Below are 18,675 nucleotides of genomic sequence, written 5' to 3'. Positions count from 1 at the left end.
GACAAATAAATTAGGCAATTAATTTTGTTCTTCATTATTTCAAAGAGCCTTTTTTCAATGCAATCTATAAATTATCTTATTTATAATATCATGTGATTTAGCATTCTCGATTGGAGGCTATTTTCGGAGGTGAGATTGCACGTCAACGCGAGACATTTCATTGCACTTTTCGTTCCAGCTATTTCCAGGCTGCGCGCAAACTAGCGTTTCACATTCGGTGAAACGCCATGCCCAAATTCGCTGTATAAATATTTAATTCCCGCGGGATTTTCGCGGGCAAAATCGATACGCGCAAACCATCGAAGAGCCCCGATACACGTTTCCCACACAGTTGAAAAATCTACGCTCTCTCGTTACGCAAATACTTGAGCTGAGTTGAAAATCGAAGTGATACATGATGTTTAAATTATTATAAAATAATCCAAAGTGATAATAAAATAAAAATTATTTTTTAAACTAAATATAAAATCCTTATATTAAAATAGTAATAGTACAAAGACAATTATTTTATTTCAATCTAGTTTATAAATAAAATGTAAAATTTTATAAATCTTTCTTTTTTTTATCTCACGTATGTATACTACATGTATATACATAATAAAGATATCTAGCATAATATAACATATTATTGTCAATGTCATCAATTGTTATTTTTACTATATATTATAATAAAAACTGTCTAGAAATAAAATTTTTAAAAAATAATAAAATAAATATTAAAAAAAAGTTTAACATCTGTTACATAATCATATTCAATCTTAATCAATCGAATCTTATGTTGTTACACAATAATATAAATAATATAACAGTTAATATATTTATAATACATCGTCATGTCGAGAATCGTATAGATTATAAGAAGATTATGCAACATTTATGATTTTGATTATCAAATTGCATCCTTAATCGACACGAGCTTAATCCCAACGATTCATACTACTCCAATTTCCGAGCGACGTTTCGATTGTTATGAGCTCGCGTACGAAATTCACTCGGCGAATCGGGTTTTCGAGAGTCGAATCGCAGAGAGTCTGCACAGCTCGCGGCGGTAACGACCGCCACCGTCGAAATAGAACGGAACGAGAGGATAGGGAAGGCGAGGGGATGAAAAAAGCCGAGAGGGTTAGCGCAGAACGAGACGAGAGCATGAAAGCCGGCGGTTTCGCAGAGGGGGAGGGGGGGTTGAAGGAAAAGGGTGGGCGGCGGGGACGGAGTTCGAGTGGATGCGGATATTGCAGTCGGCCAGGTTCGATTTTGCCTTAACAGCGAGAGTGGATATCGAATGATCCACCATAGTCCGGGCACCTTTCGAGCCCCTTTTCAGCCCTTCCCGCCCTACCCGTGCCCTCTCTCGCGCGAGTCTAGGACTAATCTGTAAGGGAGGGGGTTAAGCCCGAACTGTCAGAAGGGGCGAAGAAGAGACTCCGTGAATGCAGAGGGTGGGTAGGGGACTGGATGGAGGGTCGAATTAAGCCCGAACGCCGGACTCTCCGTCGGTAACCTAACTCACGGGGGTAGTATGCGTGCCGGGGTTCGGGCTGCTAGCCTAACTCCACTTAAATTAAAGCAATCTATCCTGCGAAACTCTCGCGCTAAGCCGACAGGTTAAGCGAAAGCGACCGCGCTCTCCCGAGTGCGCGCTTTCCTTTACTTTCCAGGTGAACACGTTGTCGACTGAACGCTGAGGATTTGGTCATGTGAGCCATCCCTTTGCTCTCCATCCTTATCCTCTGTACGCTTATCCGGCCATAAACAGTTCGTGGAATATTGTTGATACAGTAAATGATTGTATTATTTACTGATTCTTAAGACAAATCATTCACACTTCAAGAAAATTCAATATTATTCATAATATAATATATACGTTAAATAACACGAAGAGAATAATTATATTTATGTGTTCATCAATATTTTCCACGAGTATCATTAATACTTTTGCAATTGTTATAAATTATCGAGATAGAACGTTGATTTGAAAAATTGAACGTTACTATCTGATATTAATTCTTGATTTAATATATTCCAGGATAAAACTTAAATATCACGGTACAATTTAAACGGAATTAAACGGAATCGAGAATATTGTTCCGGTTTACGGTTGTGATTCTATCGCTTATCACACCGTGTTCTCCCGCTGCGATGGCTTTTATAGCAGCTCTAGACCGGGACGACAAACGCTGCTTCGTCTGCTTCCTCTTCCATTTTGGCTCTCCTTCGTTGCCACCGGAACGCGTTACACGCTCGTTTCCCGGCGGCTAGTTCGGCGATCAAAGCGCGAGCGGAGCACGTACCGTCGTTTAATCCGCTCTTCTGGTTGCTCCGGTTACTATCCGTGCATGAGCGCCCGCTTCGGCATAGATCCGCGTCGCGTAAGTCACGGAATTGCGCGCGTGGAAACATTTAAGACTTATCCGGCTAATCCGTCGGAGGAGCGCGACGCGCGGATTGACGACGTCGTCGTTGACGCGGCGACGCTTGGTTCTTTTTTTTTTCCTCCTTTACAAAATTCATCGCACGTCGCTGTTTTGCTTCGCGCTGCGAGATGCGATGATTTCGCAACGCGAGAATGTTTTAATCAAAAATTATATAGAAAACGAATTCCGTAATTAATTATCTTGATTACGACAAAAATTGTACAGAAGGTTACAATTGTTAATTCATAAATCTTGTAAAAAGTTTGAAATGTTTGTGGTAGTTCTATCATTATCTTTGGATTTCTATTTTTATTGTTTTGTTACTTAATTACAAAATTTCTTTTGATCAGAAATTTTTTGAAAATTCTCAGGCAAAGAAAGCGACTCTATCGGTTGTATTAAAATTGTCAATATGGTAAACTAATTGTACAAAGACCTAATATCAAATCAATTTGCGATGAATAATATAAAAAAATCATACGTGATCTACATATTTGCGCTGATTTTAAATGCCCCAGTAAAAATTTAATTTTCTTATTTACATGAATGTATCGCGACGACGTTAATTAGGAAAATTATATTATCAGAGCATCGCAAAATGTAACAGCGTGCATAAGGATTTTGTAACGGCGGTCCGCATATGCCGCTGTAAAACATAACAGTTTTTCATAATTACACAGCATAAAAAATAATTTGCGACGTAACGAGCCACATAAGCGTAGCGCGCAGAAACGAGGCAGCCCCCGTGGACGTGTTTTACATGCTTATACGTACCGCTGCTTCGTAATTGGACGTATACTGTAATAAAGTGTCACGAGACAAAACATCGATTACATTCCAACCCTGGTAGCAGTAAGTTTTTCTTGCGTCGTAAAAGGAAGCATCGTGAGACATAAATAATCAAATTCATACTATTTGTACATATTACTTATTATTATATTATGTAACAAAAATGTAATAATAAAAATTATATTTTCGCAGGTTTTTAATTTACAGAGACTATTATTTTTTGTCGACAGTCCTTTCAAAATTTGGAAAGCTATAAAAATATCTTTTTTATTTTATTAAATAGTAGCGTTTACAAAAACATATAGGTCAAATCAAAATAAAATTTCTTTCTTACACGAATAATTGCGAATGTGTTGTTTTGTTCAGCGATGATAATATGAAATTTTATCGGCAGAAACAGATGGAAATCGTGAGTAATGACAAGTTTGCCAATCGTGTCAATGACGATGAGTCGTGTCGGGCTAATTCGCAACGCGCGAGCCGAGTGCAACATCAAGGTGCGATTAAATCGCAGGCGAATGCCGATCTGAAATTACACCCGGCGCACCGGCATTACCAGATCGCGTCGCTTCGGATTACGGTTGTGTTTCTGTCTTACTTGTCTTACCCGCGACAAGAATGTAATACAGGCAACAGGACACCGGGACACGAGGGGGTGGCACGCGGACACGGAGGAACGCCGCCGTTGGAAACGCACGTTCCTTCTCTCAAATCCCACGACGACGCCTCGACGCACAACGTGAGAACAATAACATTCAAAAAAAAAAAGATCGCTCTTGATCTACATTGCAAGTATTTATACGTCTCGGCCATTCTGTATTAGAAATCTGCTGCGTGTTAAAGATGTATTGCCACATAATCTTCGAAAAAAAGTGATATAGATATGAAATATATTAAAAGCACAATAATGTGCAAATGTATAGCATGTATTCGAATTTTTTAAAAACATTAACTATCACTATAAATCACTATAAATTTTGAAATTTATATTTGTAAAAATATCATCTTATAATAATAATTGAGCTATTATATTAAAATAACATTTATGGTATAAGACCTTTTTGGTATGTATCGCTGGGTAAAGATAAGTACAATAATTGTCTTCTTTTTCAATCGAAATGCAGATGTGGAACGTTGCGATCGCAAAATTAAACACATATGCATTTTGCATTCTATGAAGCGGCTAATTCCTAATGGAAACAAGAGTATCACCTAGGAGCTAAAAGCCGGAGGAGCTTTAGGGCAATCAATCATGCAAATTGCGATCGCGGCAAAATCTCTGGGTCGCCGTTCACGATTCCATATGGTAATGCCGCTAATGCACCGATCGCGTATCAACGGACATATGGGGTGTCCCTAAAGTCACGTGTTTCCTATTTATAAAACATCCTAAAAATTACCTTTTGAAAATTATATATTCAATATTATAAATAACCAATATTTAAGCAATTTCAAAAAGATGCAAGGAAAGATTCTTAGAAGGATTCTATTTCAATTTCAATTAAATGTTGTTTTAATTGTATATAAATTATTATTTAATTTATATATTTTTAGATTAATATTATTGTGAAAGTTTCATGAGTATGAAGAAGAAGAAGAAGAGTTAGAAGAAAGCTTAAAGTTAACATTGCATGCAACATATGCATCGCTATGTCTAGTAAAAAACGTAAAGAATACAATCTACTTTGACCTAATTATTAATTAACTATTAAATATTAAATTAACACTATTTTTTCTAGCAATTAATAATTCAATATCAATTATCTATTTTGCAAATAAAAATGCTATATTTAACATATTTTTGCAGACTCTTCAATTTTTGTAAATGTAATCGCATTTATTTGTGTACGGATACAACGATAAATACATAAAAAAAATTTATCTAAAATATTAGTTTATTTGCTTTATCGAGAGATGAAGCGAATTGCGCGAAATACGCTTCGTAAAAAGAGAAGTTATATGTTACATATACTGTATAGATATACTTTATCGACTCATCGGCCGCAATAATAATTGATAAGGTTCATTATCGAGATGGTTTCGATTTGTTGCAAATGCAATACACGACCGTTAATTAAATATTACACGAAATAACGAAATGAACAATTTTCTGCCTCACTCTCTGCCTCGTCCTCTTCTGCGATTTCTGTGATTTACTGCTTTGACTGTGTATGTAGTAATGAGAGATCGGAAGCAAATTATTTCTTGTAAAATTTCATTGTGTTCTCATTTTCTACCTCTGACTTGATTGTCGGAAAATAATTCCATTATGATCTTTTTTGCATTTATATAATTTCTATCCATTTTTTAAATATTTTTAATATATAAATAATTTTTCTCGAATTTACAATTATTTATTTCAGCATCTAATTTTCTAAATAGTCTGAATTTTAAATCAATTTTCCTTAATTAAAATGTGACTTTGAGGAAAACATTTTATTATAAAACTCTATACGTATATCTTTATAAGTAAGCTTTGAATTATGAACTCATGTTATAATTAACAAAAAGTGTCTTTTATATAAATTAGTGTTTTCTATCATTTTAATTTATTCTAAAACATTCTGCGTATAATAATAAAAATACAAAGAGTTTTCTAAAATATAAAAACAAATTAATAACTATTATCTTTTCTCCTTTTCCAATCTCCTTTCCTCTTGTCTCTTCCTTTATTCTACTACCTAATTTCTTTCATAATCAGGTCGAAGGTGATAACTCGCGATTTTAATCGAGAGTGCCACCCAAGTTTAACGCGATTTTACGCAGCATGATCAAACGGTCGAGCCGTTTATTATTTCATCGGAGACCTCTACGTACCGCGCGATTATCGTGCGTTTTAATATCACGTTTTAATATTAAGCCCTTTTTGAAAGGCTACTCAAAGGGCCGCGAAGCGAGGCGAGAGGCGTCATAAGCCGGGATTGTCGACGTGGCACATATATCCACGCGCCCTTCGTCGCCGTCGGCGAAATGCGTTGAATCGGCGGCACGGGGGCGAGATCCAATCGAATTAATTATCATTCGTTGTTAATTACCGCGGACCGACCGATAAAACGCAGTCGCCCATAATCCGGCGACCCGTGAGAAAAACGTAGAGGCGAACGCCGCGCGGAAAAAGCCGGCCGGTTTTTCGAGGGGAGAAGAGCGGAGATAGAAGCGCATCCGCGCGAATTTCGTTCCGAAAATGCAGCGAAACAATGAATTTCAATTATCACCGTCGCGAGATGCCGTCGCGAAACTGTTTGTAATCGCAGGATCGTGTCGATGAGAAATATAGCGCGGGAAACAAAAGGAGGCACTTCTCTAAACGAATTGGTCACGCGCCTATGCAATGATAGCGTGGTTGTTCGATAAATATTTTCGTTCATTTATTTGATCAACTGGACGAGTTCTCTCCTTTGGAATTTTAATGACGAGAAGCATTCCGCATGTATATATATATATATATGTATATCTGATGTATACATTCATATCTGACAATTATGCTCGTAGGCATAATTACAATAGTGCGAGTTATCGCTTTGCACTTTTTTGCTATAATAGAAATAAAAACTGTCGAATAAATTGAACAGAGTTAAGTTAAAGAAATATGGAAAAGAAGTATAATATAAATTCATTTTCATGTGTAGTTCATCAACTAAAGCTTAACAAGACGAGTGCTATAAAAGAACAAACTTTTTATTTTCTTTTCTATTTTATTTCAAAACGAGATGTTTCCATATATATATATATATGGAATATATATATATATAAATAATGCGTGTGCGCGCGCGCGCGCGCGCGCGTGTGTGTGTGTGTGTGTGTGTGTGTGTGTGTGTGTGTGTGTGTGTGTAGTGCAATTTTGTTCATTTATCCATCAATGGAAAGAAAAAGAAAAGTTTCTTTCCTCGATTACTTTATTCTACGCTTTAATCCTGTAGAACTGCATTTCCTCTGACTTTGTTCTCACAAACATGGCAACCAACAGGGAATTAGAAACTTTCGGGTCTATCTTATCCGGATTTGGCACCCTCAGGATTAAAGCAACGAAATCGACAAGTCGATGTCATGCCGTTGAAATTCCGTATAGAACTTTGGATTCTTTTAACTAACGTATGAATAAAAAAAAGAATTTTAGTTTTCGCTATTCCTGTCTACATCAAATTCGCATATGAGTATTCTTAATCTCAATTTTCTCAGACTGAATTTTATTTCCAATTTTTTTTCAATGGTTTTCTTTCTTAATCGCACTATCGCTTACAAAGGCGTATATATAAGTACATGCAATGTGTAAATGTATGCGGATTCTCAGTGTTCTCAGTGTATGAACTTGAATCTATGTGTTTACTAAACCCAAGTGATTATGCAAATAAGCCATCTTTGCGAAAATGAATTTTTCAAATTTCTTCTTTCTCAATATACAATATATAAGAGACTAGGGCAAAGCCTAATTAGATTTTACTTATTTATAATCTTAAACTGGGGAGGGAGGGGTATCGGAGGGGGTAACTTCAATATTTAGCAAATCCTTCAATGAACCTTTTAAATCTGAAAAGCGCACTCTACCGCCATCTACGCGTTGATATAGAGAACTGTAATCCGCCCGAGCGACACGCAAACGCTGTGATATATAAACATTTTCTAAAGGAATTGTTCTTCCACAATATGCGCCCGAGAGCCTCCTCGAACGTTACGTCGCGAGACCGACTTAGACCGAGTTACGTCAATGTATCCGACGGTGAGAGGAGCCGACGCTACGCGTCGAAGATCCCCGGTCTCTATGATTTGCTTTGGCGATCATCCATCTTGGCGATGATCGCGTACAGATGTTTGATACATTGAAATGCGAGATCGAAGACGTAAGACTTGACTACCTTCAGATACAAACTTCGATAACGATCATTAATGTCAGCGAGAATTGAAGGAACAGCGATGATCGACAGTCTTCAATGTTTCATCGGTTAAACGATTGAAACGCGATCGTGATATTATGACTCGCACATTTTATTTCCAATAAATAAATATCGAGATTATGAATTTCTTTTTTTTTTACTTACTATACTTCCATCGGCAAAATATTTTATGCAATCGTCAGAAAAATCGTAATATGTCTTACCTGAAACAGAGAATGGAAAAGAAGCTCATATTACAGTTAATAACAGAAGCTCATATTACAGTAAAATAATCTCACGTTTTTATTGCTTTGGTCACGCTTATCGTTAATGTTTTAAATTATTGAAAATGTATTGCGCTTTAATTAAATTATTATCATTAAATTATTATCATTATTTATTACACATTTTAATTAATTCATTAGGTATCCAATATCTGTTGACATCATTTATAAAATATAACTGACATTTATAAATAAATGTGGGAAGAATTGCGTGAAAGAAGGCACGCACGGTGTTGTGTGTGCGTGCGTGCGTGCGTGCGTGCGTGCGTGCGTGCGTGCGTGCGTGTGTGCGTGTGTGTGTGCGTGTGTGTGTGTGTGTGTGTGTGTGTGTGTGTGCGCGCGCGCGCGCGCGCGCGTGTGTGTGTGTGTGTGTGATCGAAATAAAAATGGAATAATTGTATCAATCAGAGATACAACGATTATTAAGAGAACCACCTCTTTGCAGTTGAGAGATGTTACAATCAATTAGCAGCCATTAAAACTCATGAAGTCAAGGTGCATACGTCTGATCTATTGCTATTAACGATTATGACTGTTGATATATTGTCGGTTCTTGTAGCATGAAAAACGATTTATGTACTCGATTATCGAAATGAATATCGTTTGCACTTAGAATATGAAAGATCGAAAGGAAATGACTGTTTACTCATAAATCTACTGCTCTATCAACATAGAATAATAGGCTTCTAAGAAAAGAAGTGAATTGCGTTTGCAGTTGAAATAACAGAAAATGACAGGAGATTATTGTTTATTCAGGAGATGAACTGGTCTACCATCAATCAAAATGAAATGGTAGACTTTTGTATATATAAGTAAAGCAATTATTGTTCGGAATACTTTTCGAGCAATTTTGCGTACGGATTACCTTAAAGATCATCCGCAAAGAAATTTTAATATTAATATCGCATTTGAGTAAAACATTCTTATTAGATTCACGATATATAATCATTCATATCATTCAAAAAACTCTTAAATATAAAAAATGTAAAAAAAAAACGCAAAGAGCGACGGAACATCATATATAAAAATCTTTGCGTTTTAGAATAAAAATCAATTAACGTGCATCGAGGAGTTAATTATCTGAACTATATGAACTATATATAGTATACCGGATCCCAACTGCCGAGAATGCAAAGAACACCACCGAGGAGGGAGCGCATCCCCGTCGTCCCGTTGCCGTCTTCGTAATTTGCGCGCATCGAAATAATCTCGAGACAAGAACGATCGGCGTGACGGCGCCCGTCGTAAATCACCGGTCGATCCGATCGTGGCGAGCACCGCGGCGTCATCCGTCTCTGACAAAGTGCGAACCCGCCGAGGGATCTTCCGCCGCCCCGGCAACTTCCGGCGGTCGTTATTTACGGGGCTAGATTGGCGGGACTTGGGGAGCTCGAGTTCCAGCGCGAGAGGCGTGAGGTCGGGATCGCAAATTGATCTCAGAGCTCGGGAGGCGGCAGCGGCAGCGGCGGTGGCGGTGGCAGCGGCGGTGGCGGCGGCGACGACGACGACGACGACGACGACGAAGGCGTCGCCTTTTATCGCCCGCCGATGCACTTCCTCGCGCCGCGTCTCGGCGACGAAAGTAATTTTCTTAGACCGCTATCGCACGCTCCACGTCTACCCGCGACGGGTCGCTTAAAAAATGCATCTCCGAGAAATCGATGTGTTATCGGGAGAAATGTTACGTGCATGTAATTTGTGAAATAGCACTCCGAGTGATGTATGGTGTGCGCGTAGCTTTTGGATTCCGGATCGAGCATCGAGTCTTATTTCGCAACCGCGACAATAAGCGAAAAATGCTGTTGAAGCGTTTTTATTGCCCTCCATTAAAGCTCAATGAGATATCATGCTATTCTTTGACGCCAAATCGATCTTGATAATTACATTGTGTACTAACTTAATTTCGATACTTAAAATTTAATATTATCCGTAAAAAATGAATCTAAAAATTATGATTAACAATTCCATAGAAGTGAGCAAATTCTTAAAAAAAAAAAAAAAAAAAAAAAAAAACATCGTTTTTAAAGGAGGCTTTCAAAAGAATAGAAGCATCCGATATTGCAACATACATTTCGATGAGAAAGCATTTTTTGGAGCAACATGCGACAAGTAAAATGAAATATTAAGATGATTATTAATCGCAGAAAGAATGGAGCACGACAGCGCGATTTAGATTCGAGCTCGAGGATGAGCCAGTGCCGTAGGTCAGGTATGAATTCTTGATATTCGGAGCCTGGGTACGACCGCAGACACCAGGACCCCAGCAACCACCGGTCCCTTTCTCTGACAATCCCGCGGTATGTTAACGTCACTGCATACGAGAATTAAAGTGAAATTCCCGACGGTTCGTTCCCGATGATTATTTTAGATGAATCATCCAACGTGACTTCATCGAACGAATGCGATCATCTATCATCATCAACAGTGAACCATTAGAAGCTGTCCAATAAGCTATCGACAATTTCTTGGCTGCAGAATGACCTACTTTTTCTTTCATTATAGCTATACTAGAATACAATAACGCTTACTATCGTTTTCGAGTTAGCATTCCAATTCTTATCACTTCCTGATTTAATTTATAATACGAAATGTAACAGATCAATAAAAAAATATTTAAATAGAGAGCATACGAATAAAATTTTCTTATAAAAATATTAATTACGCAAATTTCATTTCATTTTAGATGTTCTACTGTAGATAATTGCGAATAATTTAAATTAGATTGTGCAAAATTAGTCCAGGCGATTCTCCGAAATACGCACAAATCCCTACCACTGTCTGCAGTGAACTGAATCTTTGATAAAGAAAACCGACGACGATGTTTCACGATGTCCCGTGGCATGGCTTGAATATTCGTAGAAACCGCGAACATTTACCGCTTTAGTCACGTACACGTTGATTGTGTAGTAGCCAACGTTACAAGGGCTAGGTAATTAACGGATACATCACTGATTGAATTGAGCTGTGCAATATACAATCAAGTGGCGTTTTCCAAAATTTACTAATAGAGTTTTCTTAGGAAAATTTGAATTTACGTTAAGTGCGAGTCATACGTTGTTAAAAAATAATTTAATTATAATAAAAAAATAATTTGCAGTAATAAGATAAACGTGACAATATATTGTAATATTAAAATTATCAGACATTATAAAATTAAAAAAAAATATCGTGTACTGATAATTATTGTAGTCTATAAGAATTATAATATTCATTGTTTTTTGTACCATGCGCGATTATCGATCTTGTGTAATAACACGATAAATCGATGATCGTTTCCTAGGAACGAATGGAGAGACACGCTTACATCGTGTATCAACGAATGGACGCGTTCTGGCGGTTCGCCGAAATTCAGAGAATCGCGGTCGAGAAATCGGCGGCGGCGATTACGTCGCTAGAACTCGAATTATCCCTGGGACCGGAAGATCAGTTCCCAATAATCCGCGGCACGCGCATTTACATCCGGGAACGAGACAATAAATATGGCGTTTACACGGCGGTCCACCTGCACAGCACGGACATAGCCCGATCGTTCTCTACGGAACGATGGGAAGAGGCCGGGATAAATTCCTGGCCACCGGCCAGTATTCCGGGTTCCCGAAGCCGTTTCGTCCGATACAAATGGACGCCACCGACAACCCGGGAAACTGCGAAACTACGAAACTACAGTACTAAATGGACCTGCTGCCGCCGCCGCCGCCGCCGCCGCTGCCGCCGCCGCCGCCGTCGTCGGCAGTGGCGGGATGCGAAAGAACGCGAACACGTGGTCGAAGGGGTGACGATTAATGAACTCATCGTACCGTTACATAGGGTCGTGCCAGGTTTATCGTTTGTGCTGTTATTGGCAGATACTAGAAGATCGACGCTTTAATCGTCGTGACATCAATAGCTCCTCCATTATAAGTGGTTGAAGACTCAAGTATTTCGACAAGTTTAGATTTCAGAGTTGCTAGTGAAAAACAAGGTCTGGAATCAGATGAATTTTATTTTAACCCGATGTTAAGCTTGGATTATTGAAATATTATTCTAGAAAATATTGTCGTATAAAAAAATCAAATTTTTATTGATAAAAAATTGTTCCAAAAAAAATATGCTTCTATAATTTGAAATATAAATCTTACGGAATACAGAAACGTACTAATAATATAAAATATATATCTTACAATATACCAATAATTTTTTTAAATTAATTTATTACAAAATTTTACAAACAAAATTTTCTATCAAAATAATCCTAAAAAAGGTTAATAATGTTTACTCCGCTTAAAAAATATCCAAAGAAGCAGCGATAGAAAGAAAAAAAGAAAAAAAGAGAGCCAGATACAGAGCCTGTTAATGAGATGGAAGTTCCCGAACGTGCGTCCAGACCAAACGAAAGCGGAAAATAACATGACGGACAATTTGGGAGATTACAAAGGCCCATTCTGATTTCCAATCGATCGAATCTGCCGCGCATCACAGATCTGCAAGCCCGTCCAAGTCCCCTTTTCATCCCTCGGTTCCTAGTAGGCCTAATTTTCACCTCGCTTTCTCCGATCGAATCCACCGCACGGTTCGCGTTTTGCATTCTGCATTTTGCATTTTGCCACGCGCGTTCGTCTCGCGCACGTCGTCGCGTAAATTTAGCGTAAATAATTCGAGCATTTGCGTTTCGCTGCTTCTCCGTCCGAGGACCGTGCAAAACCGTCCGTCGCATCATCGTGTTCACAGGCACGTGGACAGACGCACGTGTCTCTGTCCGTGTATGTGTGTGCATATTGTACGCGTACGTAGACGCAATTTGCGAATGTGTATGGCCGGTACGTGACGTGCATCAATACAAGCGAATGCATATAAGTCTTTCATACCTGCGAATGAAACGAGAATTTTCTTTCCCCTTTGATCCAAGGTTTGAGCATCAAAAACAGAACGTGACTTTTCTACATTTAAAGCTAATACGACTGATTGACATGCATTTTATATATTCAGCTATTGGCAGTTTGATATTACTCAATAATAATGCACAATGTATTTGTATATAGAACAAAATCTATATATGCTATTTCGTTTACACTCGCACAAGTACAATTCCGAATCGTTTTTATAACCACAAATATCCGACCGTCAGAGTAATGAAGATATAGCATTATGTTGTTACGTCATCGATTACGTCACACGCTATCTACGTCGAGATAAACGAGAATTCGGTCGCCACGTGACATTCGCCATTATTCCAACAGCCACATCACAAGAATATCGATGCTATTAGTTTTGCGCTTAACACAACCTGTGCATAGAGCCAACTTTGACATTTAAAAAGTTCACGGCATCTCATGCATAAACATCGAAACTCTAGATTTCGAATTAGATATCTATTATTGCTTATTTAAAATACTTCTCATTTGACAAAATTACTAAAGGATTTAATTTATTCTTGCTGTTTAGATTTTAAATTTGCATTCAAAAGTTAGACCTCCTATTTAACACGGTATTCAAGGAATAAGATTCAAAAATAAAAATGGATGACCTTTTCGCGAAAAATGAAATATCTTTGAAAAATCATGAACATTAGAAATCATGCGACAAGACAACCATTGTGTGTATAGAAAAGAAACATTCTCTCAAAAAATATTCTCACTGAGAGAAACGTCTTCACCTTCCGGATTTGAATTTTCCAAATCCAAGAACGTTATTTTAGTTTTACATCTGAAAGATTGGGAAACTACCGCTTTTCCTTGCACACGACAAATTAAGAGACTGGTCTTTAGAAGACGGCTGCCTTCGATCTTCTGTATGCGAAGAGAGTTAAACTCCAACTTCGAAAATGGGGAATCCTTTTGCAGAAGATAAGATCGTTATCCCTGAAGAGTTTCCGAGCGACAAGTGAATCACCGAGAACAACTCTAGCTGGCGGAACAGCTCCATAGGTATTTCTGTTAAGTAAATATGCACATCGAAGCAGACAATCCGGCTATTGCCGGGAGAATACGCGAATATTTCGTCAACATGGCTGCCGGAAAGTCTCTCTCTCGCGCGTGCGATTTCCACCTGGCACAGATGAGAAACGTGGAAAAGGATGGCAGAGGCGCGAGCGAGAGCGCGCGCGGAGATAAGGGGGGGGAGGGAGACGAGATAAGAAGAGGGTGGAGGACACGTTTTCCAGCATCCGGCATAGCGCGCATCTCAGCAAAGTGAGATGTCTTAGCCGTTGACGGTGGATGGTCGTCAACGTGGAAGACGCGAGCGAGACCTGTGGGAAGGAAGGGGTTGAGGGGAGGGCACAAGAGAAGAGGCATGAGAAGGTGGAGGGTGACGAAGAATTCCAACGAAGTAAGCGGGACGTAAAGCGAAGACAAGGGTGGAGGAGCACAGGCCCCGCGAGAAGGCGTCGTCTTATTTGGACGCTGATTTGAAGCGAACGCTCGAGAATTTGACATTTCCGCCAACTTTCCGAGGCTTACATAACCCTCGTGCGCTTCCTTCGTTTTCTTCTTCTTCGTACCTGGAAAACGCGGCTTGTTCCTTGCGTATTCACAAAAGAAGAAATATAGCGCGAAAATCTCGAAATATCTCTGCAAGATTTGATGTCAGAGCAGCTACTTTCTACATGATATTTATAAAAGTTAAGAATCTGCTTTCGTATACATTTATGCAACTTTATGCAACTACTTAATTCAGAGCTTCGCTCATCTAGTATGATGAATTTTTTTCTAGAGAATAACGTTTTAATTAGTGACATATTTGATTTCAATTCGTATCTTAATCAAATTCCTATTCTACTAAATTGATATCAAATGTATGTTTTAATAAATGTACAGTATTAATAAAAATCATATTTACAATAAACGATTTTGAATTTTATGCATTTAAAAACAAAATACAATTGAAGTATATGTTTGTATATATGTATATTGCGGCAAATATTAATAAAATCAATAATGAATTGTATTGCGAAAGATTCCAGAAGCTCTAAATATTTTTGTAAGCAAACAAGATCACTTCAATCGTTATCGGAATCATAACAAACATTCTTGTACCAATAATTTGGCTTTGCCATACTGGGTCGACTCATTAATGAATTGACACTCATGGTCGCGGTTCGATAACGATTATCAACACTCGCCTGTTTCATCTGATAGAAATGGCCGATTGTTACGATTTCACTTCTCGAAGTATATTCCTCTCTAAAAGTATATTCCTTCTGTAACAGAGAAATAACGATGTTGAGATTGAAAACAAAGATTCCCAATACTTTCAAACGATTACTTGTGGTTTATCAAACAATCGCTAAATAATATATTGTTTATATTCTATATTCCTGTAAAAGTATTGTAAATGCTGCAAAAGTATTCCCTTAAATCATTATTATTTAATAAAAATAATTATTATATATTATACATAGTAGACAGATGATTTGCTTTTTAAGCACTGAAATCGAACTTAGAAATATATCTATGCAGAAACAACGTAGAACATCAATGACGCATCTTTCCGGCAATACGGCACATGGACGAGGACAGGATACATCCCCTTCAGGCAGCAAGAAGAGGGCGACAGCCGGGCATCAACGACAAGGGGATGGAAAGCATGCTCTGGCAAAACAATCAATTATCCGGGAAACTTTTGAAAGCGATGGGATCGGGGCGGCTTTTTCTATAGCTAAAAGCCGATTCCCGCGATCAGTTTCGAAAGGGGAACAGCTAAAAAGGCTGGCAGGGGAGTGCGAGAGGAGAGAGAGAGAGAGAGAGAGAGAACGCAAGAGATCGGCTACTTTAACCCAAGTCTTAGAAAGTTCTTCGTACGGACAAGCGGTCCCTTCGCTTCTTTACCTCCTCCCCCTTCACCGATCAGCTTGCCACCTCCTCTCCTTCCCTATGTTCTTAGAGGTGAAGGAATTGATTCGTGTTCCGTACTTTTCACGATTACAACGACTGTTGAATATAAATCGACAGCAACAGCGAGAGGACAAGTTTCTGCTGAGCAAAAGCGCACCATCCCTCTGGCAAGATTTAATTGCGGATTTTGAGAATTCATCGATGCAGTCTTTCCTCATATTATCGAAGTTTTCTGAAACTTCTTAGTAAAGATAGTAAACTCTGCGTTTGTATTTTCAAAATCTCACTTTGACAATTTTAAAGTAAAATGTGTTTTTCCTTTTTTAAATATCAGTCTAACAAAAATTAATAATTAAATATGGTAACACGCAAAAATTTTTATGTTACTTTTATTTTACTTTATATTAATATTTTTTAGCATATAATTATGGATATAATATTTAGTTAGAAATATTTTAGTTAGAAATATTGTGAAAGTAAGTAATATATAGATACATCGTGATCTGATATCTTGAAAGTGTGTTAAGAAAGTAGTGTAAGAAAGTACTTTCAAGGAAGACATATATAATAGCGGTAAACGGAAAGATGGTCAAGCGCACTCAAGTACAGTTATATGAAACGCGGCTTGTCTAGACGCCTGGTGAAAAGATACAACTGCCGCTTTTACAACAGTAGCTGCCAAATCCATACAAAGATTGACAAGATTCTAAGAAACAAAATGGATTAACTAGTACTATAATAATATAATATACTTTTAACCTGATTTCAAGATATTTTGTAACACCCGATATTTAATATATTTAAAAAATGCTAGCAAACCTGTTCATATTCTAGTATATATATGTGTGTGTGTGTGTGTGTGTGTGTGTGTGTGTGTGTGTGTGTGTGTGTGTGTGTGTGTGTGTGTGTGTGTGTGTGTGTGTGTGTGTGTGTGTGTGTGTGTGTGTGTGTGTGTGTGTGTGTGTGTGTGTGTGTGTGTGTGTGTACGTAATGTATCTATAATGCAAATTTATCCTAATCGGAGGTCTTCGAAGAGGTGTAGTCTGCGAAATCGTCGTGAAGATACGCGATGAGGCGCATTTAATATGCGCGCCACGAAGTCGGAATGCCTCCACCGTCTAATTTATGCGATTGCGGGCCCAGTCTCGCGTTTCGCGCCATTGTTCTCGTACAATAAGTCTCGCGGTTAAGCGTCATTCCTTTCGATTTACCCTTGGTGAACGCAAACTCCAAGATTCCCTTCATCGGAGAATTTCCGCGCCATTATGAAAAGATCATGACAACGAACAATAATGACAAAAGTTATGTTATATATGTAATATTACTTTTTGTATTTATATTTTATATCTAATTATTGTGTAATTAACAACTGTATAATTATTTATCCTTATTGAAACATGATGAAAAGAACAGATAATTAAATAAATTAGAATAATAAATTAGAATGATATATTATAAATCAATATAATATAAAAATTTTGAAGAGATATAAAAATCAAATATATTTATAAATAAAACTCTAAGAAAATTGTTAGCATACATTTTGATATATGTTAATAACAATTTTACATATACATATATATACAAAATTACATATAATATATACATGTAAATGATTATTCATACAAAATATCATTTATCAATAACTCTTTGGATGATCGGGAAATACAATTCAGGCCATCATGAAAGGAAATTTGAAAAGTTAGTGTCTGAATAGAGATATTCTTGCCGAAGAGAGTTATATGTCGTCGAGGTCAACGAGAAGAGAACGGATGCTTAGCGGACAAAGTAATCTCGGCCCGTTTAGGAAGCTGGGGAGAGTCTTGAACCGAGTCGGGGAAGATGGCCAGAAGTGCCAAAGCGATCTTTCCAAAGTGCGGACTCGCATCAATTAACGCCAAAACTCTGGAGGGATCTTCAAAGGAAAGACGGTCGGTCCATTATTCGTATAGCACTCGCGCCGCTATCGAGGCGGATTTATTCAGTGAAGTAATATCCATTCTAACAAGACGATCTCAACAAGCAATAATCCAAATGTCTATCTTATGCTCGATTCTAATTGAAAAAGTCAAGCTTAACAATCAAAAACTTAGGATGACTTTTATATCTCGTCGATTCCATTTAAAATTATCAAAAAAATATAAAATTATAATAAACTTTTATTATATGGTTAATTATATGTTTTTATCACTATTTGTGCTATCTTTGTTTAACAATAATTACGAAGGTTTTGAGCGATAAATAAATTAATATAAAATAATATCATAAAAAAAGGTTGTACAACATGACCAGATGATTCATTTTAGTTAATCTATTTTATATCAAAATAAAGTTCGATTACGATATTGCCATCAAAACTTGATTCACTAATTTCGTGTATCAATGTCCAACATTTAAATCTAATTTTATTCTTATTAATTAACTACTAGCTATGATAGAATAAATATTTTTAAAATAATTTCCTTTGAAAAAGCATTTGCTTGCGCGGAAAGAAACAGCAAATTAA

The 18,675-nt window shown here is 37.5% G+C and overlaps 1 protein-coding gene and 1 pseudogene across 5 annotated transcripts in view; one reads left to right on the top strand and one right to left on the bottom strand.

Annotated features, from left to right (window-relative positions):
- Positions 1–18,675, bottom strand: part of Rbp6 (RNA-binding protein 6) — a 596,225-nt gene that overhangs the window by 413,922 nt on the left and 163,628 nt on the right. The window lies entirely within an intron of this gene.
- Positions 10,459–16,741, top strand: LOC148936105 (uncharacterized; annotated as a pseudogene).

This window comes from Pogonomyrmex barbatus, unplaced genomic scaffold (genome assembly GCF_055798465.1).
Source record: "Pogonomyrmex barbatus isolate J1 unplaced genomic scaffold, ASM5579846v1 scaffold3, whole genome shotgun sequence".
NCBI classification, from domain to species: domain Eukaryota; kingdom Metazoa; phylum Arthropoda; class Insecta; order Hymenoptera; family Formicidae; genus Pogonomyrmex; species Pogonomyrmex barbatus.
The sequence above is the reverse complement of the archived record's forward strand: the minus strand, read 5'-3'. Positions and strand labels throughout refer to the sequence as shown.